Source organism: Protopterus annectens, chromosome 2.part1, assembly GCF_019279795.1.
Source record: "Protopterus annectens isolate FY-2018-M chromosome 2.part1, PAN1.0, whole genome shotgun sequence".
Classification (NCBI taxonomy): domain Eukaryota; kingdom Metazoa; phylum Chordata; order Ceratodontiformes; family Protopteridae; genus Protopterus; species Protopterus annectens.
The window spans coordinates 1,593,494,656-1,593,520,850 of NC_056729.1; positions in this window are offsets into that span (position 1 = coordinate 1,593,494,656).

Sequence of the window (26,195 nt, forward strand, 5' to 3'; positions counted from 1 at the left end):
ACCTGGTGCTGCAATCCTTCTTTGGTACCAGCACCAATGGGGAGGCCCAGGGACTGTTGGACTCCTGAATTACCCCTAGTTGCAACATTTCCTCTATGTCCTCCCTCAGAGTCTGTCTCTCTCAGGCACCCTATAAGGGACCTGTTTAATAGGTCTTTGGGGCCTGTATCCACCTGGTGCTGCACCAGGTGGGTGCACCTTGGTTTCCTAGTAAACATGTTCCCAAACTCCTGTAATACTGCTTGGATTTCTCAAACCTGGGTAGTGGATAGCTGCTGGGGCACTGCTACCCTTTCCACTGAGGTGCCTGTTCGAGCCTCACTGAGGAGATCAGTCACCAGATCCCCCTCATACTTCTCCTGACATCCACTACAAATACTCAGCACAAGGGCCTCCCTATCATGGTAAGGTTTCATCATGTTAATATGGTACAATTTGTGCCCATGTCTCCTGCCTAGCAGTTCTACCATGTAGTTAACATCACTGCCCTTCCTTACCACCTTGCAGGGTCTCTCCCAAGCAGCTTGAAGTTTGTTGTGTCTGACAGGAAAGAGAACCATTACCTGCTACCCTACAGCATACTCTCTAGCTCTAGGTCCCCTCACCCTATGCCCATACAACAACTCAAAGGATTAAAAACCTGTAGATTTCACGGGCACCTCTCTATAAAAACAAGAGATGGGACAAATATTTGTCCCACTCCTTCTTAACTCATTACATCCGAGTGATGCCTTCAGGTGCACCTGCTGTTAACTCCTACTGACACCTCTAGGTGTCAAATACTGCTTGTACATATTTGCATCAATAATTCCAAAACCATGCTTTGTACAAGGTTTTAAAATATTTCTTCTTAAAGCTTACACAATAGCAAACTCAACTGCATTGATATTTGACCTCTCTCTTATGCAGGTAAATAGATATTAATTGTTGTTTTTATGATATTAATTTATGTAGATATAATTTTTTACATTTTTCTAAATATCTCAGCAACCAAGTAACACAAACAGAACTTGTTAGACTCAAATGAAAGCTCTCACTTGATGAGTAAAATGCTGCTGACAGTAATTGTGTAACTTGAGTGGTTGTTCAGATATTGTAAGTTTACAAAATATTACAAATGTAATAGTTACTTTGTTTACTGTGACTTATTAAATTCAGTTTAAGACCTAGAACCTAAATACTACTACCATTTCAAAAATGGTTTGTCCTGAAAAGTTTGTCATTTATACTTCTTTCTTAATCCTTATGGTACCAAATATATGAACATTTGTTTGAAATGTGGGGATATAATTTGATTCTGTCAAAAGGTTTAGACTCCACCTATTGGAAGTTACAGTGTAAACTTCCTGAGCTCCACTGGAGTGAATGAGTTAAACTGGTCTGCAAATGCCCGTAGCATCATCCTGAGTGCAGAGTTTAACCTCTCATAAAAAAACAATTAGTCTGGGGATGGTAGGGGGTGGTTTTTAGGTGCTTCACCTCACAGCACTTCTACAGACAAGCTAGGAAATCTGACATGAAATTGGCACCTCTGTCAGTCAGTATTTTTTGTTTTGGAAACCTACCCTGCTGAAAATCTCCTGAAAAGCATTTGCCACCTTTTCTGCCTCAATGGAGGACATAGCCACTGCTTCAGGGTATCTGATAGCATAATCTACTATCACTAGGATATACTTTCTCCCACTCCCACTCAGAGGCCCCACAATATCCATAGCTACCCTCTGAAATGGCTCCTCAATCACAGGCAAAGACATCAAAGGAGCTTTCACTTTGTCCCATGCCTTGCCTACTTTTTGGCACTGCTCTCAGGTCCTGCAGTACCCTGTTACATCTTTGGAAATCCCAGGCCAATAGAAGTTCTGCATAATAAGTCTCTTTGTACATTTTATGCCCATATGACCTGCTATGGGAATATCATGGGCTATGGCTAGAAGTCCCAGACAGTAGGCTCTGGGCAGTACCAACTGCTGTATTCTCTCACCCTCTAGCCCTCCCTCAGGGGTTCACTCTCTGTAAGGTAACCCTTTGTCCCAGAATACAGATTCCTCCTTCCCTTGAGAATCAGGTACCTCACTAGCTACTTCCCTCAGACCTTGTAATGTAGGGTCTGAGAGCTGAGCCTGCCTCAACTCTCTCTTTGTAACCCTTCCCAGCTCCCCTTCCACAGGAAGTCTGGCATCCTCTGACAGCGGTGCCTCACTGTCAGCCTGAGTGCTACTACTCACCTCTGCCCTTGCAGTTATTCTGTCCAAGGGAGCATCAGTACCCACAAGCAGCTGTGGCTTATCTTCAGTCTCATTGCTACAGGGAATCTCCCTCCCTGAAGTGACTACCTCACCAGTCCTGGCTGCAAGTATGCGGTCTGTCTGGGTCTCCACCAGGCTACCAGAGCCACATGCTTGTCTCCAAGCCCGACGGCATGTAACTGCATGCACACATGGTACTGCATTATCAACATCATTCCCTATCAGGACATCTGCAGGGTGGTAGTTTTGTGCCCTTGTTGTCTTAAGATAACCTACTGTTGGCATTTTGTCATTCCCACTTACTGGCTCTCCCACCTTTTGTTCCCCACCATGCCTCCATGGACATGTATATGCTACTTGGCTCTACTGGGTGCATTTAAAACATTTAGCCCTTGTTCCTGGATATGTACTTGGGCTAGTGGCTTCCCCTGCTACTGGCAGACTCTGTTGGGGCAGTTTGGGCTGCCCACCATGGGCTCCCTTAGACCCATGAGCAGCACTGGATGTCCCTTTCCTGTGCAGTGATGCCCTGCTTGCTAGGTATAGGTCTCCCTTTTTCCCCAACTCATCTGCAGTAGTGCTTTGTCTATCAGCTAACCAGATTCTCATGTCCTCAGGCAAAGTGCTAAGGGCTTGTTCCCTCACCAAAAGGTCTTCCAGCCCTTCAAGAGTTGTGACCTGACATTCACTCACCCACCTATGAAAATAAGTGGTTAGTTCAGCAACATATTCACACAGACCTTCATCAGCCTTGCTTCTATGCTCACAAAATTTTTTTCTATAAACTTTAGGTGTTAACTTAAAACATTCTAGCAAACAGTTCTTTACAACATTATAATTTAAACAGTCAGTATCAGACAGTTTGGAAAGAACAATTACAACTTTACCACAGAGTAAGAGGGTCAGGATCATTTCCCTGATCCCTTGGTCAACATTATACTGTTTACATAACCTCTCAAACATATGAATGAAACTATCAAAATTATCCCCCTCTGTAAATTGTGGAAGAAATTTACTGATGTTTGTTTCTTCTGAGGTTCAGTTACTCCCTTCCCTATTACCTCCATGACTCTGGCAAAGAGTCAGCATCTCCTTTTCATGTTGCCTCTGTCTCTCATTCTCTTAAGCCTGCAGATGCTGTAGTTTCTCATCTTCCTCAGCCTTTAGATGTTGCAGTTTCTCCTTTTATTCAGTTTCTAGACATTTCAGTCTCTCTCTGCTGCCTCTGTTTCCAAATGGTTGACCTCTGTGGAAAGGTTGAGCTGTCCATTTTCTGAGAGTTGTACATCTCTATGTCCAGTCTGATTGTCCTCCTGGTTGCTATTCTGTGATGCAGCTGTGAGAAAAGCTGCAATCCTGTCTGCTTCAGTTAAGTTGGCATGCACCAGTCCTTTAGCCTGGCGCATCTCAGCCAACTGGCTCCTTGTCAGCTTGCGATACTCCTCTGCTGACATGCTTGCCTGCTCTCTCTGACTAACTAAGCTAACAAAAAATAAAACAATTGTGATATGAACTCTGAATGTTCACTGCATGCTGACTGTGAGTACAAACATCTTCAGTGACCAGTGTACACAGGCTACAGGAATTCAAAATCCACACCACTACAAGCCAATTAATATGTGATGTGGCTATCTCACCACAGTCAACCAATTAATATGTGATGTGGCTATCCTACCACTTCCAAACAATTAATATGTGATGCCCCTGCAGTGGCCCAGTAATCAAGGAGCCTCAATCATCACCACTAGAGCCAGTGAGGGATGTGCACATTGGGAGGATGACAAGTGCATACACACTGTAAAGTACAATTTCCCTTAAGAGCACACAGAGATCACAGACAGTTTGGGCTGGTTTCTCTGTCTTTCTCCAGATCCCCAATAAGACTCCCCACTGGCACAGCTATATGGTTAAGATCTCAGCCAAGTGGTGAAGGCAAAACCTCCAGCACCCTCTCTGTCCAAAAATTGCTTTGTGTCCCTGCCCAAGTAGCTGACACGCACACTGTAAGAATAGATACACACACACACACACACACACACACACACACACACACACACACACACACACACACTCCTGGCTATACCCCCTTCTGCCCAGACTAAAAGGTAGCTGTCACTGTTACCAACCAGCTCTTTATCAGCTACTAGAAGGCCCTTCCCAAAAGATGACCAATCCTACTGTGTGATGTTACTATTATCCAAATGATAAGTGTGACCACAACTTTCAAGGCTATTGGAGTGGCCCATACAGTGTCACCAAATACATATGCAAGTAATCTAAGAGCTTAAATATCTCTAAACAAACCAGCCACAATTAAAAGGTTTAAATATATTTAATAATAATAAATAAGAAAAGAACAAGACAATATTCAATAACTCAGCACAGAGACTACAGAGTTCAGAATCACAGGGAATTTTTTAAAACAACATTGCAGGACAGTCTCCAATAAATACAGAAAACATCTAAGCTAATCTTTACTATTTCTAAAAGAAATACTATACTTAAATCTTACTTACAGAGCAAGGCAAATGCAGATGAAAAGTGCTGAATGGATGTTTCCAGGTACAAAGACAAATACAAAATGCCCCGTCTTTGAAAGAGTTCCCATATTAATATCAAAATATTACTGTTGGGTCAGCTTTGGATGATATCACATTTTGTCACCTGTTTCCAGTTCCCAGGCTAAACAGATACTTAGAATTTAGCACCTCTACGTCAAAAATACTTATCTCTCAGATGTGCAGCTGCTAGGAAGTCACAGAGCAATAAAAATACTTTACATTTTAAACCTAGCAGTTATTTCCATTTCATGACAATAGGAAGACCTCTAGCTCTAGACATTGTGTCTGCTTGCTGAACTGAAGCACAGTTGTGAAACACTTTACTTTTCAACTTATTTTCTTGATGGTTTGTAAGTTAATTCTGTATATTCCAACTATAGTTTATACACATTTCTATTCTTTTCCAGTAGGGTACACTGTGGTTACATTCTTGAAGCTCAGTACATAACATACAGTTCAACACACACTTCTTCACCAGTAGTTTAATATCCACATAACATACAGTTCTCTTATATTTGTAAGACAATGCATATGAATCATATTAATATTTACAAATGACATTGAATTATTTACAAAATTCTAGCTAGCTTGGCTGGCAGCCTCACAATTCCCCCCACCCCCTGAAAACTCAAGCTAGTTTTTCAAGTGACCCTTGAGAAACATTACTTGAGAGGGTTGAGCCTATCTGGGAATACCTTACCCCATTCCCTGTCTTGAGAGCCCATCTGCATTGCTCCTTTAAGCTTCTGGAATACATGCTCACATGCTGAGATCCACACTGACTTAGCTGGTCTTTTTTCCATGTCAGGTCTGTGAGTGGAGCAGCTATGATACTATAACTGGGGACAAACTTTCTGTGGTATCCTGCTGTTCCTAAGAATGCCTTCACCTACATTTTGGTAACAGGTGCAGGCCATGCCTGAACTTGCTTCCACTTTGGCAAGTTCTGGCCTAATCTTACCACTACTCACTCTATGTCCTAGGTAAAAGACCTCTGTCATACCACCTGACATTTACTGGGCTTAATGGTCAACCTTGCTCTTTGTAGTCTGTCCAGCACCTCCCCAACATGCTGAAGGTACTCTTGCCAGGAATGGCTGTAGATGGAAATATCATCTAGGTAAGCAAGGGCAAAATCTTCTGCTCCTGCGAGGATATGATCTGCCAGCCTCTGCAAAGTTACTGGGGTATTTTTCATCCCAAAGGGCATCTTTGTTAACTCATACAAGCCAAAAGGAGTCACAAAGGCTGACCTCTCTCTAGCACTTGGAGTCAAGAGCACCTGCTAGTAACCCTTGGTAAGATCAGTAGTGGTAAGATACATAGCCCCACCCAGCTGCTCTAGGACTTCAACTGTCCTAGCCATGGGGTAAGCATCTGACTGTGTGACTATTTAATTTCCTATAGTTCACACAGAACCTGGTGTTGCTATCCATCTTTGGTACCAGCACCAGTGGGGAGGCCCAGGGACTGCTGGACTCCTGAATTACCCCTAGTTCCAACATTTACTCTATGTCCTCCCTCAGAGTCTGTTTGTCTCTCTCAGGCACCCTATAAGGGGCCTGTTTAATAGGCCTTTGGGGCCTGTATCCACCTGGTGCTGCACCAGGTGAGTGCACCCTGGTTTCCTAGTGAACATGTCTCCAAACTCTTGTAATACTGCTTGGATTTCTCAAACCTGGGTAGGGGATAGCTGCTGGGGCAATGTTACCCTTTCAACTGAGGTGTCAGTTCGAGCCTCACTGAGGAGATCAGCCACCAGATCCCCCTCATACTCATCCTGACATCCACTGCAAATACTCAGCACAAGGGCCTCCCTATCATTGTAAGGTTTTATCATGTTAATATGGTACAATTTGTGCCCATGTCACCTGCCTAGCAGTTCTACCATGTATTTAACATCCCTGCCCTTCTTTACCACCTTGTAGGGTCTCTCCCAAGCAGCCTGAAGCTTGTTGTGTATGACAGAAAAGAGAACCATTACCTGCTACCCTACAGCATACTCTATAGCTCTAGTTCGAGCACTCCTGTCATACATGACCATTTACTGGTGTTGGGCGTCTGCCATGTTCTCCTGGTCCAAACCCATGACTTCCTTGAGCCTTGTCCTGTGGTTTAGGAAATATGCCACAGCAGACTCCTTGTGGGATTCACACTTGCCCTCCCACTCATCTTGAATCAAATCTATAGGTCCCCTCACCCTATGCCCATAAAACAACTCAAAGGGTGAAAAACCTTTGGATTCCTGGGGCGCCTCTCTATAAGCAAACAACAGATGGGGCAAATATTTGTCCCACTCCCTCTTAACTCATTACATCCGAGTGATGCCTCCAGGTGCACCTGCAGTTACCTCCTACTGACACCTATAGGTGTCAAATACTGCTTGTACATATTTGCATCAATAATTCCAAAACCATGCTATGTACAAGGTTTTAAAATATTTCTTCTTAAAGCTTACAGAATAGAAAACTCAACTGCATTGATATATGACCTCTATCTTGTGCAGGTAAATATATATTAACTGTTGTTTTTATGATATTAATTTATGTAGATATATTTTTTTACATTTTTCTAAATATCTCACCAACCAAGTAACACAGACAGAATGTCTTAGACTCAAATGAAAGCTCTCAGCTAGATGAATAAAATACTGCTGACAGTAAGTGTGCAACTTGAGTGGTTGCTGAGATATTGTAAGTTTACAAAATATTACAAATGTAATAGTTACTTTGTTTACTGTGACTTATAAAATTCAGTTTAAGACCTAGAACCTAAATAATACTACTACTGCAAAAACAGTTTGTCCTGAAAAGTTTGTCATTTATACTCCTTTCATAATCCTTATGGTTCCAAAGATATGAACATGTGTTTGAAATGTGGGATATAATTTGATTATGTCAAAAGGTTTAGACTCTACCGATTGGAAGTTACAGTGTAAACTTCCTGAGCTCCGGTGCAGCGAATTAGTTAAACTGGTCTGCAAATGCCCGTAGCATCATCTTGAGTGCAGAATTTAACCTTTCAATAAGACCATTAGTCTGGGGATGGCAAGAAGTGGTCATTAGGTGCCTCACCTCACAGTACTTCTACAGAAGATCCAGCAAGTCTGATATGAAATTGGTACCTCTGTCAGTCAGTATTTCTTATTGGAAACCTACCTTGCTGAAAATCTCCAACAGATTATTCGCCACCTTTTCTGCCTCAATGGAGGACAGAGCCACTGCCTCAGGGTATCTGGTAGCATAATCTACTACCACTAGGATATACTTTCTCCAACTCCCACTCAGAGGCCCCACAATATCCATAGCTACCCTCTGAAATGGCTCTTCAATCACAGGCAAAGATATCACAGAAGCTTTCACTTTGTCTCATGCCTTGCCTAGCTTTTGGCACTGCTCGCAGGTCCTGCAGTGCCCTGTTACATCTTTGGAAATCCCAGGCCAATAGAAGTTCTACATAATACGTCTCTTTGTACATTTTATGCCCATATGACCTGCTACGGGAATATCATGGGCTATCGTTAGAAGTCCCAGATAGTAGGCTCTGGGCAGTACCAACTACTGTATTCTCACATGATCTAGCCCTCCTTCAGGGGTCCACTCTCTATAAAGTAACCCTTTGTCCCAGTATACAGATTCCACCTTCCCTTGAGAATCAGTTGCCTCACTAGCTATTTCCCTAAGACCTTGTAATGTAGGGTATGAGAGCTGAGCCTTTCTCAACTGTCTCTTAGTAACCCTTCCCAGATCCCCTTCCACAGGAAGTCTGACATCCTCTGACAGAGGTGCCTCACTGTCAGCCTGGGTGCTACTACTCACCTCTGCCCTCGCAGCCACTCTGTCCAAGGGAACATCAGTACCCACAAGGAGCTGTGGCTCACCTTAAGTCTTGTTGCTACAGGGTAGCCCACTCCCTGAAGTGACCACCTCATCAGTCCTGGCTGCAAGTATGCAGTCTGTCTGGGTCTCCACCAGGCTACCAGAGCCACATGCGTGTCTCCAGGTCCGACTGCGTGTAACTGCATGCACACATGGTACTGCATTATCAACATCATTCCCTATCAGGAAGTCTGCAGGTTGGTAGTTTGGTGCCCTTGTTGTCTTGTGACAACCTACTTTTGGCATTTTGTCATTCCCACTTACTGGCTCTCCCACCTTTTGTTCCACACCTTGCCTCCATGGACATGTATATGCTACATGGCCCCACTGGTTGCATTTAAAACATTTAACCCTTGGTCCTGGATATTTACCTGGACTAGTGGCTTCCCCTGCTATTGGTGGACTCTGTTGGGGCAGTCTGGGCTGCCCACCATGGGTTCCCTTAGACCAATGAGCAGCACTGTGTGTCCCTTTCCTGTGCAGTGATGCCCTGCTTGCTAGGTATAGGTCTCCCTTTTCCCCCAACACATCTGCAGTAGTGCTTTGCCTATGAGCTAACCAGATTCTCATGTCCTCAGGCAAAGTGCTAAGGGCTTGTTCCCTCACCAAAAGGTCTACCAGCCTTTCAAGAGTTGCGACCTCACCCACCTATGAAAATAAGTGGTTAGTTCAGCAACATATTCACACAGACTTTGATCTGCCTTGTGTCTATGCTCACAAAAATTTTTCCTATAAGCCTCAGTTGTTAACATAAAAAATTCTAGCAAAGAGTTCTTTACAACATTATAATTTAAACAGTCAGTATCAGACAGTTTGGAAAGAACAATTACAACTTTACCACAGAGTAAGGGGGTCAGGAACCATACCCTGATCCCTTGGTCAACATTATACTGGTTACATAACCTCTCACATTCATGAATGAAACTATCAAAATTATCCCCCTCTGTAAATTGTGGAAGAAATTTACTGACCTTTGTTTCTTCTGGGGTTCAGTTACTCCCTTCCCTATTACCTCCATGACTCTGGCAAAGTGTCAGCATCTCCCTTTCTTGTTGCCTCTGTCTCTCATTCTCTTAAGCCTGCAGATGCTGCAGTTTCTCATTTTCCTCAGCCTTTAGATGTTGCAGTTTCTCATTTTATTCTCTGCTGCCTCTGTTTCCAAATGGTTGGCCTCTGTGGAAAGGTTGAGCTGTCCATTTTCTGAGAGTTGTACATCTCCATGTCCAGTCTGATTGTCCAGCTGGTTGCTATTCTGTGATGCAGCTGTGACAAAAGCTGCAATCCTGTCTGCTTCAGTTAGGTTGGCATGCACCAGTCCTCTTGCCTGGCACATCTCAGCCAACTGGCTCCTTGTCAGCTTGCGATACTCCTCTGCTGACATGCTTGCCTGCTCTCTCTGACCAACTAAGCTACCAAAAAATAAAATAATTGTGATATGAACTCTGAATGTTCACTGCGTGCTGACTGAGAGTACAAACATCTTCATTGACCAGTGTACACAGGCTACAGGAATTCAATATCCACACCACTACAAGCCAATTAATATGTGATGTGGCTATCTCACCACAGTCAACCAATTAATATGTGATGTGGCTATCCTACCACTGCCAAACAATTAATATGTGATGCCCCTGCAGTGGCCCAGTAATCAAGGAGCCTCAATCATCACCACTAGAACCAGTGAGGGATGTGCACATTGGGAGGATGACAAGTACATACGCACTGTAAAGTACAATTTCTCTTAAGAGCACACAGAGATCACAGTCAGTTTGGGGCTGGTTTCTCTGTCTTTCTCCAGATCCCCCATAGGACTCCCCACTTGTACAGCTATATGGTTTAAATCTCAACCAAGTGTTCAAGCCAAAACCTTCAGCACCCTCTCTGTCCAAAAAGTGCTTTGTGTCCCTGCACAAGTAGCTGACACACACACACAATCTAAGAACACACACACACACACACACACACACACACACACACACACACACACACACACACACACACACACACACACACACACACACACACACACACACACACACTCCTGGGATAGGCTGGCTCAGGTTTATTAGCTATACCCCCTTCTGGCCAGACTAAAAGGTAGCAATCACTGTCAACAACCAGCTCTTTATCAGCTACTATAAGGCCCTTAACAAAGGGTGACCAATCCTACTGTGTGATGTTAGTATTATCCAAATGGTAAGTGTGACCATAACTTTCAAGGCTATTGGAGTGGCCTATACAGTGTCACCAAATACATACACAAGTACTCTAAGAGCTTAAATATCTCTAAACAAACCAGCCACAATTAAAAGGTTTAAATATATTTAATAATAAATAAGAAAAGAACAAGACAATATTCAATAACTCAGCACAGTGAGTACAGAGTTTAGACTCACAGAAAATATTTTAAAACAGCATTGCAGAACAGTCTCAAATAAATACAGAAAACATCTAAACTAATCTTTACTATATTTCTATCTCTAAAAGAAATTCTATACCTAAATCCTACTTACAGGGCAAGGAAAATGCAGATGAGAAGTGCTGAATGGATGTTCCAGGTCCAAAGACAAACACAAAATGCCCAGTCTGTGAGAGAGTTCCCAAATTAATATCAAAACATTACTGCTGGGTCAGTTTTGGATGATATCTCTCTTTATCACCTGCCTTCATTTCCCAGCCTAACAGATACTTAGAATTTAGCACCTCTGTGTCAAAAATACTTAGCTCTCTGATGTACAGCTGCTAGAAAGTAACAGAGCAATAAAATTCTTTACATTTTAAACCAAGTAATTATTTCTGTTTCAAGACAATAGAAAAACTTCTAGCTCTAGACATTCCCCGGGATTTACAAATGGCAAAATTCTGTGCAGGAATAGTATATTCACTTCTGTATGGAATATGGCCGCAGTGCACTTCAGGATAGGGCAGTTTTCATGTGCACGAGCAGCCCTACACTGTTCATGCATGGAAAGCCAGCAAATATGCAAATCACCTCATTTGCTGGTGAAAACCATGTAATTGAGGTGATTTTTGCAATTCACCAAGCTGCATGGACGCTGTATAAGAACAGTGTCAGTGCAGAAATGTATTCGGCTAGTAACCGAATACATTTCTGCAACTGACAAAACGGAGGCATGACAGCACATGTAATAGCATGTATCATGTTTAATACACATGCCAATGGCCAAATATAAGGCCATTGGCATTAGAAACAGTTTTTTTTTTAAATTAAACTTTTTTTTTTTTTGGCTGATCTCAGCCATTTAAGCTTAGGGCAGCAGCGTGCAAACAGGATCGCAGAATGTAAACATTACCAGGGAGTACTGGTTGTCAAGGGGAAAGGGTCCATTTCGAGTAGTAACTAATGACCTACACACTGGGTTATGCAAATGAGGGGAGTTATACTGAATCACAAATTTCCTCAAAGTGTCAGCTCCAGTAGAGGCAGCAAAAAGCCAGACTAAAATGTTCATGAATATTTTTATAAATTTGTTTACCAGGATAGTGCACTGATTAGTATTTATCAATTTCAGGCTTAGCCTAGGTGAAATACAAAACATTTCGCAAAGAAATGCAGAAATGTAAGCAATAACAGAGTAGTTCAGACTAATTACATAGAAAAAAAAAACGTGGATATACATTCCAGTGAACAACCACAGTGCAATGTAAAATTAAGCAGAGTGCAATATACAGTATATACATTGGTTACTAAAGTAAGTCAATCTTCAGTGAATCTTGAGAGAGCAGAAGAGATAACCATTGTTTTGTCCATCGGTGTTATAGAGAGGATGTAGAAGCAGGAACTGATTATGGATATACAGGTTATAGGTTCATAGATTAGGTTCATAGATAAGTACTAAGCTAACTGCCCTTGCGAGCCATTTTTAGCCTAGCCAGTTCGTCCTTGTGAGACTCAAACCCTGAACCTTGTGTTTGTAAGACAAACACCTTAACCATTAGGCCACCCTCCCAATCCCCTTAAGTGATTAACTTCAAGAAGGTAGGAGAGTGGCACTAAATCAGGAGAGATGGTGACAGTTGCTGTGACACCCCAAACCAATATAGAAAATGGGAAAAAGGGGGTTGTTGATGATGATGATGATGATGTTAATGATGATGATATAACAAGAAATCTATTAACTCATTTGCCCCCCCCCCACTGAGGTATGAACCAGGTGTGACAGAGTTCAATATCTTTCTGTTCATGCAATACACCTTTATTCTATTCCTCGCCACAGTAGTCTGTGATACCATGATTGCTGCTACCTGGGAGTATGGTTGCATGAATTCCTGCATGGCCAACCCCACCTGACTTCCCTGACATCATGGTATCATCTTGAGTTGTACATGCTAACCTCCAAACTCCTGATAGGGTGTGGCAATGGGTTTAACTACCTTCATTCCCCAAGGATACCTAAACCAACAAATGCTGCTCATTCCTGCTTGCTTGTCTTACTTTTCCCACTTAATACAACACTACTCATATTGTTCTTATTTTATGAGGACCCAGACTAGTTTCAGTTTACCTGGAATAGTACATCTAATGACTCTGTGGACAATTGGCTGGTATTTCATTCTTTTTATTGCTAACTGTTACAAATGATATTCAAGTAATATAAGCATCACAGAAAATGAGCACAAACTATATATATATATATATATATATATATATATATATATATATATATATATTTTTTTTTTTTAACTTTTGCCCTGGTATGGCTCAAAGAACAGTTGTACAATGGTAACATAATCCCTTGTTAATGGAAGATCAAGCCAAACATATAGATTTATATCAGTATGGTATGATGAAAGGTCTTATGATTTATTATGCTTCATCTCAGTGTTTACTTTTACTTTTCCAAGCTTCTGGAAGCCAAAGTATTGTGACAGGACATGTGAGATCACTTTTTTTAGAAATGAGAAAATACTAGACATTCCTGACCCACCTGGATTACTTCTGGATTAAAATCTCTTTGGAAGGGTTTGACCTAGAAAGAAAGAAAAAAAATAAGATATATCATTCCTACATGAAAGCCATTAGTCATATTCTTATCAACATCAATCTTGAGTGATTTGGAACAGATTGGATTGAAACCGATACACATCTGATATGTTTTAAGAAACTCAGAATTTATTTGAACTGCTTCCCATCAAAGAGGACCCAAGTGGCATTTCTAGTTTATAACATCATGTGGTAAGATGATTCTGCATTCTTTTGTAAGGTTTTAGGATTACTTGTTTCTTTATTTATGAATTTGTTAACCAGAGTACAACACTGATCCAAGTGGACCATTTTCAGGTTTAGTCCATGTCTATTTTATATACACTGAAGGTTCAAAGAGAAGAAAAATAATTAAAAAAAATTTAGGAACAAAGGCCTCTAAACATTTAAAACATCCCAAATCATCTTAATAATACGATTGAAAATGTCTTTCCATTCTAATACCTAGGGATTTGGTTTGATCCCATTCTAAATTTCTAGCTCGTCCCAGATTACACACACAAAAAATCAACTCTCTCCTACTCTGGGCTACTAGGATCTCTCCTTTTCTAATCAGACCCTGTAGAAATGCCACAGGTAAAAGCATCTTACTGGCTCAGTAGGATATTGTCTCCACTAATTGCTGCAGCTTCTAAAAGAAATATATCCAGCATTTAGTCCATTTCAAGTTTTATTTCCATCATTGCCTCCCTAAGAAATGAACACCACTGCAAACCATTGAAAAAAGAAAACTAACTGGCTACGTGGGGAACAATGTGCTTTCAACTTGCCTCTCTCATCTATTTAAACTTATCAAGAATGACGCCCTCCCTCCATTATCTTCCAGAGTACTCATAGATGCACAAACATGCAACCTTAGACATCCTAACCAGTCATGTCCTTTCTTCCACAAACCCCCAAATTAGGCTTCACCACAGAGAACAATCTTTCTCTGACCTTAGTCCAAAACTGTGGGAATCTCTCCCTTCTTTTCTTAAAGATTCATTCCTCTTACTCCATTCCCTGTTCACAAATAAAAGCAGATTTCAAGACTCTAGAGAAATGCAACTGCTATGCCTCTGATCATATAACTTAACCTCTTCATTCTCTTCTTTCATCTACATACCTTGGTCTGATTTCCCCTCCATATATAATGTATATATATATATATATATATATATATATATATATATATATATATATATATATATATATATATATATATATATATATATATATATATATCTTGTGTTTTTTCACTCTGCATATAATGTCATTTATTTATTTATTGCCTTTATTCTCTCAAGCCAACTATGATATCCACTTTATATGTAATATATGTATATATTGCATTTTGCCATTCACTGTGTATATGGTGTCATGCAACTATTATGTTTTCTCTGAGCTGACACTGAAATTGGCCCAGTGGGATCAATGCTCTACCCTTGTTAACAAATTCAAAGTTAAATATGGCTTCCATTGTATCATAAATGAATTGGAGTCATAGCGAAATGAGGTAGATAAATTAGTACGTGACTTTTGAATGTTTGCATGTACTAATGTAGTACCCATGGTGAAGGCAAGTGTAAGGCATTGTTTCAGACCATGTGACCTCTAATTGGTGTGTTTTGAATATTTGGGTTAGTTGACATTGACTGTGTTGAAACACTTGCATTTTGATTTGTTTTAGAGGCAGCTTTTAAGATGTTTTCTGAATGTGGGAATGAAGAGATTTTCTGTTATTAGTGTGGGTATGGAATCACAGACTTTAGGACCCAAGATGGAGAAGGCATGTTCTGTAGGTTTTATTCTAGTATATTTGGTTTGTGATTTGTGGGTGGAGGAGGAAAAATGACATTAAGCTGTAAGGGCGGGGTTGCTTTTCTTTGAGCTTTGCTAGCAATGAAAAATCAATATGCCAAGTAAGAGGGTGATTCTTTGTGAGTTGGGTAACCATCTGGCTTTATCCAGGGTGTTTCAGTGATGTTGTCACGTGTGGAAGAGGAAACTAAACCTGCAGATGTGATTAACAGTGGTTTAGAGTTTGGTAAGATTCTTATTTTGAAGCAGAAGTCATAGTGGGAGAACACATTTGTTCATGGTGATTCTTCCTCAGGGTGATAAGAAATGTGAGAACTTTTCTTGCCCAGAAAAGGACTTTTTTTACTTTAGCTTTTATTGTTTTAATGTGGTGTTGGAAGCTGAGAGGAGTCTAGCCAGACCTTATATCATTTGCAGTCTTTGTACACTTATACATTTTCTATAGTATCTGCAGACTGATTGCGATGGACAAGTTTGAAGTCACTTTTTTAGTTTTTAGGGGCGGGCAGTTCTGAGTACCATAGATTTAGTTCTTTTTGCAGTTCAGTAGTAGTTTATTCTGGTTAAACCAGTGTGAAATGTTGGAGATCTCATTTTAGTGGGTGCTTGAAATACCTGAGATTAACTTTCCAGTCTATATATAACCATATCATCTGCTTATAGTAGGTTGGGAAGTCTGAGGAAAGTATGAAAGTAGTTTCTAATGGATCAGTTTCTACTGAACTTTTAGAAATATCTACATATTTGTTTAATGTTATGGCTATCTGCATGTTGTGGAATGCACAGATTTTTTTTCGGCTTAGCTAAATATTCAAGTAGGACAAAAGTGGATAGTGACACTTATTATTTTAATTTCTGGGACAGTTCTTCTGATTTTGGATACATACTGCATGTATACTGCTATTGTGCATGTTTATTTATAACTATCGTTCTCTTTGCTAACTTGATCTGTGTCGATATTGTAAGAATTAGCACACAGCTGCATCATCTATTAACTCTGCTTGCATACACCATTTGGGTAAACCTGTAAATAGCAGAAATTGTTATACTTGTCTAAATTCCAGTCTAATAACAATTGAAAGTGTTATTAGATCATTGTTTTTCTTTAAGTAAGTTTTCTTTGGAAACAGGCTGCTTAACACCAAGATTACTAAGAAATTCCCGTTACACTCTGTACTCACATTGTTCTTTTTATTATCACTCTAGATGTGTCTTGCAGTGCATGACAGCAGAAAATTCCAGACTTTTTTCCTGTGCATGATATTAATTTTGTTTTGTTGTTTTTTCTTCTACCCTTAGCACTGCACTGGGTGTAACCTAATATTACATTAATCTCAACTGTGCTACACTATAGCTTGATGTTTGTACCCTTCCTTTAATAAAAGTGTGTTGTTTGCCTTTATATTTTCACTTTTTGCAAATCTGACATTATCAGTGTGGCAGTATCTACTATTATACAATGCCTCCTCTAAAACGTGCACGCTGATTGGCCAGCCCAACCAGCGTGCCCGTTGCAAATCCCTCAATATACTAACGGAAAAAGGTCCGATGCGGACTTTTCCGTTAATAACTACTAATCGCTATGTTAAAGAGTTTAACATAGCGACACAGGTTTAAAAAAAGCAACGCAGATCTCCGTTGCTTTTTTTAAAGCTTTTAAACCTGTCTCGCTATGTTAAATGAGTTTAACATAGTGAGACAGCTTTAAAATAAGCAGGAGATCTCCGTTGCTTATTTTAAAGCTGTCTTATGTTAAACCCATTTTATAGCGAGACAGTAAAAGCAACGGAGATCTTGCGTTCTCCGTTGCTTTGCCACAGCTCTGATGTACTGCGTAGGCATGCGCAGTACATCAGAACTGCTGCAGAACACCAGGCAGCTGCGGAAGGGCAGCAAAGGGCATTATACAATGCCATTATTTAAGAAAAGTAATTATTTCTTTTCTTAAATAATGTCATTGTATAATAGCAATAACCCACTTCTGGGTGTGGGTAATGCTGGATTTACCGGTTGTCTTTGTTTGGTCCCTCGGGCCGCCTCGGGACCCAACCACGCCAACCGTGGGTAAATCCAGCATTACCCACACCCAGGCGTGGGTTATTGCTATATTATGCCCTCGGAAGACTTTCAGGCAGTCTGGCCTGACTATAACTTTGGACATTAACCCAATAGCCTTGCTGAAAGTGCTAGAGCAAACTATGCTGAGACAGTTTCTGTGTTACATCTTGATATTTCAGGCATTGGATTTATTTTAATATTATTATTTTTATCAAGAATGACACCCTCCCTCCATTATCTTCAGCTTTGAAATGTGTTACAAAATACATAGCTGTTGTACATAACCCAATGGCACATCAGAGTTATACAGCATCAGAGAGACAAAAGAGAGACTTTGGAGTGATTAAGTATCATTTTTCTGCATTTTCTTGTTGCCTTTAGCTAATTCCGCCTAAAACACCATTTTTCTAGAGTTTCTGTGATTTAAAAAGGTTGTTTCAGGTACATATTGTACTTATTTTACTGCCTGTACTTTAACAAAGTCATTTTTGTGTTTAAATTACCTGTTTAACTATTGTAGGCTACACACTCAAGTGTGATAACCATTTATGTGCATTTAAAGTGTTTTTTTTTTATTGTATCTGCTTTATTTACTGAAAAAAACAAAAAATATATTTGCTTTCCCGCCTTTCTAAGCTAGTTTAGTCCAGTTTTCAGGTTAGTGCTGAATTCAGGGCTGTGTTACAAGTCTCTGTGTTTGCCCATACCTTACTTGGATAAAAGGAAGTTTCTCTGTTCACTGTAAGAGAGGGAGCTTTGAGCAGCCTATCTGTCTCTGGAGGAGTGGTTTAGTAATTTATTGGCCATTTTGGGCTAATTTCTATCTCTTTCATTTCCCTGCTATAAAACCCGCATTTGCAAGGTTTTTGTGCTAGTATAGAACTCAGCAAGCTCCTGCCTGGTACCCTGCAGAGTTCTACAGCAGCTGAGAGACAAAAGAGAGACTTTGGAGTGATTATCATTTTTCTGGATTTTTTTCTGCCTTTAGCTAATTCCGTCTAAAACACAGATTTTCTAGAGTTTCTGTGATTTAAAGAGCTTGTTTCAGCTGCATATTGTACTTATGTTACTGCCTGCACATTAACAAAGTCATTTTTGTGTTTGAATTACCTGTTTAACTGTTGTAGGCTACACACTCAAGTGTGATAGCCCTTTCTGTGTATTTAAAGTGTTTTTTATAGTATCTGCTTTATTTTCTGAAAAAAACAACCCCCCCCCCAAAAAAAAAATACTTGTTTTCCCACCTTTCTAAGCTAGTTTAGTCCAGTTTTCAGGTTATTGCTGAATTCAGGGCTGTGTTACAAGTTTCTGTTTGCCCAAAACTTACTTGGATAGAAGGAAGTTTCTCTGTTCACTGTGAGAGATGGAGCTTTGAGCAGCCTATCTGTCCATGGAGGACTGGTTTCAGCCCAGAAATTAGTAGTTTATTGGCAATTTTGGGCTAATTTCTATCTCTTTAATTTTCCTGCTATAAAACCTGCATTTGCAAGGTTTTTGTGCTAGTATACAGCTCAGCAAGCTCCTGTCTGGTTTCCTGCAGAGTTCTACAGCAGCAGAGAGACAAACGAGATACTTTGGAGGGATTAAGTATAATTTTCTGCATTTTCTTGCTGCATTTAACTAATTCCGCCCATAACACCGATTTTCTAGAGTTTCAGTGATTTAAAAAGCTTGTTTCAGCTACATATTGTACTTATTTTACTGTCTGCACTTTAACAAAGTCTTTTTTGTGTTTAAATTACCTGTTTAACTGTTGTAGGCTGCACACTCAAGTGTGATAACCATTTATGTACATTTAAAGTGTTTTTTGACTGTATCTGCTTTATTTTCTGAAAAAAAAAAAATATATATATACTTGTTTTCCCGCCTTTCTAAACTAGTTTAGTCCAGTTTTCAGGTTAGTGCTGAATTCAGGGCTGTGTTACAAGTCTCTGTGTTTGCCCATACCTTACTTGGATAGAATGAAGTTTTTCTGTTCACTGAGAGAGAGGGAGCTTTGAGCAGCCTATCTGTCTCTGGAGGAGTGGTTTCAGCCCAGAAATTAGTAGTTTATTGGCCATTTTGGGCTAATTTCTATCTCTTTAATTTCCCTGCTATAAAACCCACATTTGCAAGGTTTTTGTGTTAGTATACAACTCAGCAAGCTCCTGCCTGGTGCCTTGTAGAGTTCTACAGCAGCTGAGAGACAAAAGAGAGACTTTGGAGTGATTAAGTATAATTTTTCTGGATTTTGTTGCTGCCTTTAGCTAATTCCGCCTAAAACACAGATTTTCTAGAGTTTATGTGATTTAAAGAGCTTGCCTCAGCTACATATTGTACTTATTTTACTGCCTGCATTTTAACAAAGTCATTTTTGTGTTTAAATTACCTGTTTAACTGTTGTAGGCTACACACTCAAGTGTGATAGCCATTTCTCTGCATTTAAAGTGTTTCTTTTTATTGTATCTGCTTTTTTTATGAAAAAAATATATATACTTGTTTTCCTGCCTTTCTAAGCTAGTTTAGTCCAGTTTTCAGGTTAGTGTTGAATTCAGGGCTGTGTTACAAGTTTCTTTGTTTGCCCATACCTTACTTGGATAGAAGGAAGTCTCTCTGTTCACTGTGAGAGAGGGAGCTTTGAGCAGCCTATCTGTCCCTGGAGCCTATCTGTCCCTGGAAGAGTAGTTTCAGCCAGGAAATTAGTAGTTTATTGGCCATTTTGGGCTAATTTCTATCTCTTTCATTTCCTTGCTATAAAACCCGCATTTGCAAGGTTTTTGTGCTAGTATACAACTCAGTAAGCTCCTGCCTGGTGCCCTGCAGTGTTCTACAGCAGCAGAGAGACAAACGAGAGACTTTGGAGTGAGTAAGTATCATGTTTCTGCATTTTCTACCTGCCTTTAGCTAATTCCACCTAAAACACTGATTTTCTACAGTTTCTGTGATGTAAAAAGCTTGTTTCAGCTACATAGTGTACTTATTTCACTGCCTGCAAATTAACAAAGTCATTTTGTGTTTAAATTGCCTGTTTAACTGTTGTAGGCTACACACTCAAGTGTGATAGCCATTTCTGTGCATTTAAAGTGTTTTTCTTGATTGCATCTGCTTTATTTTCTGAAAAAAACAAAACAAAACAAAAAAAAAAGCAAAAAAAAAAAAAGCAAAAACTTGTTTTCCCATCTTTCTAAGCTAGTTTAGTCCACTTTTCAGGTTAGTGCTGAATTCAGGGCTGTGTTACAAGTTTCTGTGTTTGCCCAAACCTTACTTGGATAGAAGGAAGTTTCTCTGTTCACTGTGAGAGAGGGAGCTTTGAGCAGCCTATCTGTCCCTGGAGGGGTGGTTTCAGCAAAGAAATTAGTAGTTTATTGGCCATTTTGGGCTAATTTCTGTCTCTTTCATTTCCCTGCTATAAAACCTGCATTTGCGTGGTTTTGCACACCGGGCAGTGCTGGTTAGCTAGGGTATAACTATTCCCGGCTCCACAACGTGTACTCTTCAATTTTTCCCTTAAAACTAGACAAACTTTCAACTTAAGCACTCATATCATTCACTTCTCATGCCAGCATTTGCCCAAAACTCATAGCAAGCACTAATAAACCTTAGCACTAGACCCCCCCCTATACTGTAGAGAAGGACAAGGCTCTCTATTCGACCTTACCAGCCAATCAGAAAAACAGTTCACTGTACCTATCCAGGCATGTCCAAAGGGCAGTTTCAGGTGTACTCTCCAGTCCAACTGGTGAATCTGGGCATTTTGAGGCAATGTTACAATTGCCTCATGTACACATACAACCCTCTCCTCCTTCCACCAAACACTAATACATGCGAGAGATGCAATTATACAGCCAAACTGGAGGCTAAGCTCTCTCAATCCAAGACTGGACCAGGCAGTCAAGAGGAGAAGGGAATTACTTGCATCACACCACAAGTCTCACATAGACCTATGAAACCAGCACTGGCAAAAACTACACATAAATACTCAAAAACGTACTCGGAGGCTCTAAATAAAAATCTGCAAAAGCAACAGAGACCTCCAAAGTTGACATCCAAGCAACCTCCACCCCCCAACACAAACCATGAAACACGTACTTCACAAAACCAGTGTGCCACACAATCACAGCCCTTAAGGCAAAATAACATACCCAACACACTAGTAATAGGTGACTCTATAGTCAGGCACACTGATGTCCCACTCACTAGGCTGAACAAGGAGAAGGTTACTGTTAGTTGCCTGTCGGGTGCCAGGATCCGCCACATAACACAAGCACTCAGGTCACTCTAGAACAAGTACAAATATGACTCTGTCATTGTCCATGTTGGTGTGAATGACCTGAGCCGTACCTCCCTGGACTACATGAAAATAGACATGGAGGAGCTCTATGATCACATAACCCAGGCCGGTATGACCCTGACCCTGAGTAGCATCCTGCCTTCACCAAGAATGATAACACGGTACAGAGAAAAAATTATCAATTTCAACAATTGGCTAAGCCTCTGGTGTCATTCAAAGGGGATCCAGTGTCTGTCAGCCTGGGATGACATGCTCGACAAGCCACACTGCTTTGCTAGAGATGGCTTGCACCTGTCACCCTTAGGCTTTTGAATACTGGCCAAGGCTCTTGCCACCCTCATAGTGCCTTTTTTAGGCAAGGCTGAAAAGACAAACCCACTGCCGTAAATAGCACAAGTAACAAAAAGCTGATGGTAATGCTGCTCAATGCCAGAAGTCTAAACCTCAAAATGCATGCACTCGAGGCACTCCTCAGTATGGAGAAAATTGATATATGAGCAGTAACAGAAACATGGTTTAAGGCTCCAGAGAGCACCTCAGCACTACCAGGCTACAACTCATACCATACATTTCGGCCACAAAACCCGGACTGAAATACAAAAGGCGGGGCAATATCCATATTCATCAAGGATACCCACACCTCCAGGTTACTGGCACAGCACGATGCTTCAGAGATCATCCACGTGCAACTAACAACAGGCAAAACTGCTATTCATATTATAGCTTGCTAAAAATCACCCACCATGTCCCAGGACCCCAACTCCGCATTACTGGAAACATTGGGAAACATAAAGGTCCTACCAAACACCCTGATATTGGGTGATTTCAATTATGCAAACATTAACTGGGAGAACTACTCAAGTACAAACTCCCTTGCCCAAAATTTCCTAGAATTTATAAACTCAAACACCCTGGATCATCTGGTCAACACCCCCAACAGAGGTGACAACATATTGGACCTGGTCATCACCAACATCAGCGACCAGTGTTCCACACCGGAAGTCAAACCCTCACTGGTTAGATCTGACTATAAACTAATTACTCTGGATATCCGCATTCCGCCACCACCCCTCGGTCAAAGAAACCACTGTAAAAAACTTTTCAAAAGCAAACTTTACTTTACTTAAGACCGAGGTGGGAAGTTTCAAAGCCCCCATGCTAAAGGATAATGCTGTCCAAGCTGCAAAATCCTTTACTAATGCACTCTACGGGCACCTACAAGAATGCATGGATCGTGATATCCCAAACAAAACCAAGACTCACGCCTTCAAGAAAAGAAAACCAGTCTGGTGGACCCCTGCCATAAACAAGCTATACAATAGAAGGAGGAAACTAGTACAGAAAAGAGTAAGATCCCAAGAAGGGAAGACATCCCTGATCAGTATCAGCAAGAAACTGCATTCCCTTATAAAATCATCCAATGCTAGCCTCGAAAGAAAAATTGCCATGGACTCCAAAGATAACCACAAGGCATTCTTTGGCTATGTCAAGAATCTAAGTGGCAATTCTCAGATCTGCTCAGAGTTAGCGCAGAATGGCACAAAATACACTGAACCGACCAATATAGCCAACATCCTGGCAGACAGGTTCAGTGCAAATTTCACCCCCCTCTCACCACCAAAACAGCCCATAACTATACCAGAAGAATGTAGTGCCTCTGAAATCACAGACACTCAGGTTAAAACAGCCCTCTCCAAAGCCAAACACACAGCATCAATGGGACTGGACAGTGTCCCAGGCTGTGTCCTACATGAGCTCAAAGATGAACTAACCCCTCACCTAAACACACTGTTTAAACTCAGCCTCTCCACAGGCTATGTGCCCACAGAGTGGCGCACAACAATGGTTATTCCGCTCCACAAAGGTGGAGCCACAACGGACCCTGGGAACTATTGCCCTATAAGCCTGACTAGCTTGGTTTGCAAAGCTATGGAGCGCATCATCATGGATCTCATTAACAGAGACATTGGAAACCTCCAAACACTGGACCCTACCCAGTTCGGCTTTGTTAAGGGCAGATCATGCCTCCTAAACCTGGTGGACTTCTTTGAGACAGTTACCAAGGCTATAGACGAGGGAAAGGTGGTCCACACAGCCTACCTAGACCTCACAAAGGCCTTCAACACCATTCCTTACTCAGGTATTATAGACAAGCTCACCAGCCTGAATATAAACCCCTATGTCACGAGATGGGTTGCCAACTGGCTCATGGACAGAACCCACATGGTAAGAGTTGCAGGAGCTAGGTCTGACTTTAAACCGGATACAAGTGGCATTTCCCAGGGCTCAGTCCTAGGACCCCTCCTGTTTGGCATATACTTCTCAGAGGTACAGGCAAGCACAGGAGGACTATGGCTGATCAAGTTTGCAGATGACTGCAAACTAGGGGCTATAATTGACTCTCCGGCTGACCAGACATCCTCCAAAAGGGTCTCACTGAAAAAGATACCTGGTGTCAAAACCATGGCCTCAAGCTAAATGCCAAAAAGTGCATAGTCATCCCCTTTGGAAAAAACAAAGTATCCACAAACTAGCACATAGATGGTAGCTCCTTAAATACGGAAGACGTAATAAGGGATCTAGGGACCCAAGTAGATAGTAACCTCTCCTTTGATAATCACATTGCCAAAGTGGTTAGAAAATCCTTCTATGTGGCCCACCTAATCACAAAAGGGTTTGCATCCAGATTGAAAGAGGTTATTGGGCCCCTCTACGCATCACTCATCAGACCCATCATAAAGTACAATGCCCTATTTGGCATGCACCTTACAAGACACCTGCAACTGGAAAGACCACAGAAGTACCTCAACAAGGGGATCACTGGCCTCAAGCAGATGCCCTATGGAGCTTGACTGAAGAAACTCCAGCTGTACTTGGTTGCATACCACCTACTCAGAGGTGATCTCTGCAAGACATACAAGGCCATGTCCAACCCAGAATTGATGGACATGCTCCACCTAAAGAAAATAATTTCCCCTCGAGCCACACACTTCAGGGATCTAAACCTCACCACAACAATAAATAGGATGTGCTGGAGGGATAGATTCCTGTCCCAGAGACTTCCCATGCTATGGAACAAGATTCCAATCTACGTTAGGCAGAGCTCTTTGCTAACCCTCTTCAAGAGAAACCTTGACGAGTGGATGGGAAACAGAAAGTTTCCCCTAGGATCACTTCAATGGCTCTGCTGGACATAGACACAGGGAACTAATCTAAGGGGGCATCAAAAGCCAACACATTCCGGCTAGGCTTATAAATGCCTTCGAGCAGATAGCCTAGTACCTGCCTATGAAACTATAACATAATATCATGAAAAACCATATTGCAGCATTTTCTCATTATTGTCAAAGACTGGTAAAATTTATCTAACTTCAGACATATTTTACCTTTACAAAAAAAATAATCGCTCTTCTTTAATGTGAATATATTCCTTTTGTAGTCTAACTGCTTCCATCTATGCTGCTTGCTTGCAGCCTAACTACACCTAAGTCATACCCTCTTATTTATCCCGTCCCATCTTTTCTATACGTAACTTATTTGCCCAGTATATTTTTTTCAATTCAAATACATGCACATATATAAAACTCCTCTCTCTTCAGCCTGCTGCCTTCTTTCACGTAAGTTTCATTCTTTATTTTGGATTTACTATTAATAATCGCATTTCATTCAACTTGACATGAGATTAAAGTGTATTGGTCACTTTCTGATGAAAGCATTTGTAACAAATCCTTGAAGTTGGGTATAACCACTTATCTTATTCAATATGAAATTATGGGGTATTTGATGCAAAAAGTGTGTTATTTTTTGCATTTTATTTTGTTGATAATGACTGTCACCTGAAAATGTTCTTGTAACTGCAAACTCCTGCCATGACACCATAAAAGACACCATCTGCAATGCCTCATTACTTAAATTAATGCATAGACTACTGCATTTCCATGTTAAATGCATCAGTAGGAGTTTCTTACTTCATAAAAAGACAAGTCATCAACCGGGTCTTGCAAGTGGAACACCTTACACTGAAAATTAACACACGGTGAAGTACAGGTGAATCCACAATGTAAGAATCTGCTCTTCTAAAGAATCAAGTTATTCTTTCTAATCCATAAAGCTTTGCAGTTATATATACTGTGACGCCCCTGCACTGGCCCAGTAATCAAGGAGCCTCAGTTCTCACCACGAGCACCAGTGAGGGATGTACATATTGGCAGTATGACAAGTACACACACAGTAAAGTACAATTGCCATTAAGAGCAGACAGAGATCACAATTGGTCTGGGGCTGGTTTCTCCCTCTTTCTCCAGATCCTCAATAAGACTCCCCACTGGCACAGCTTTAGGGTTAAGATCTCAGCTGAGCAGTGAAGCCAAATCCTCC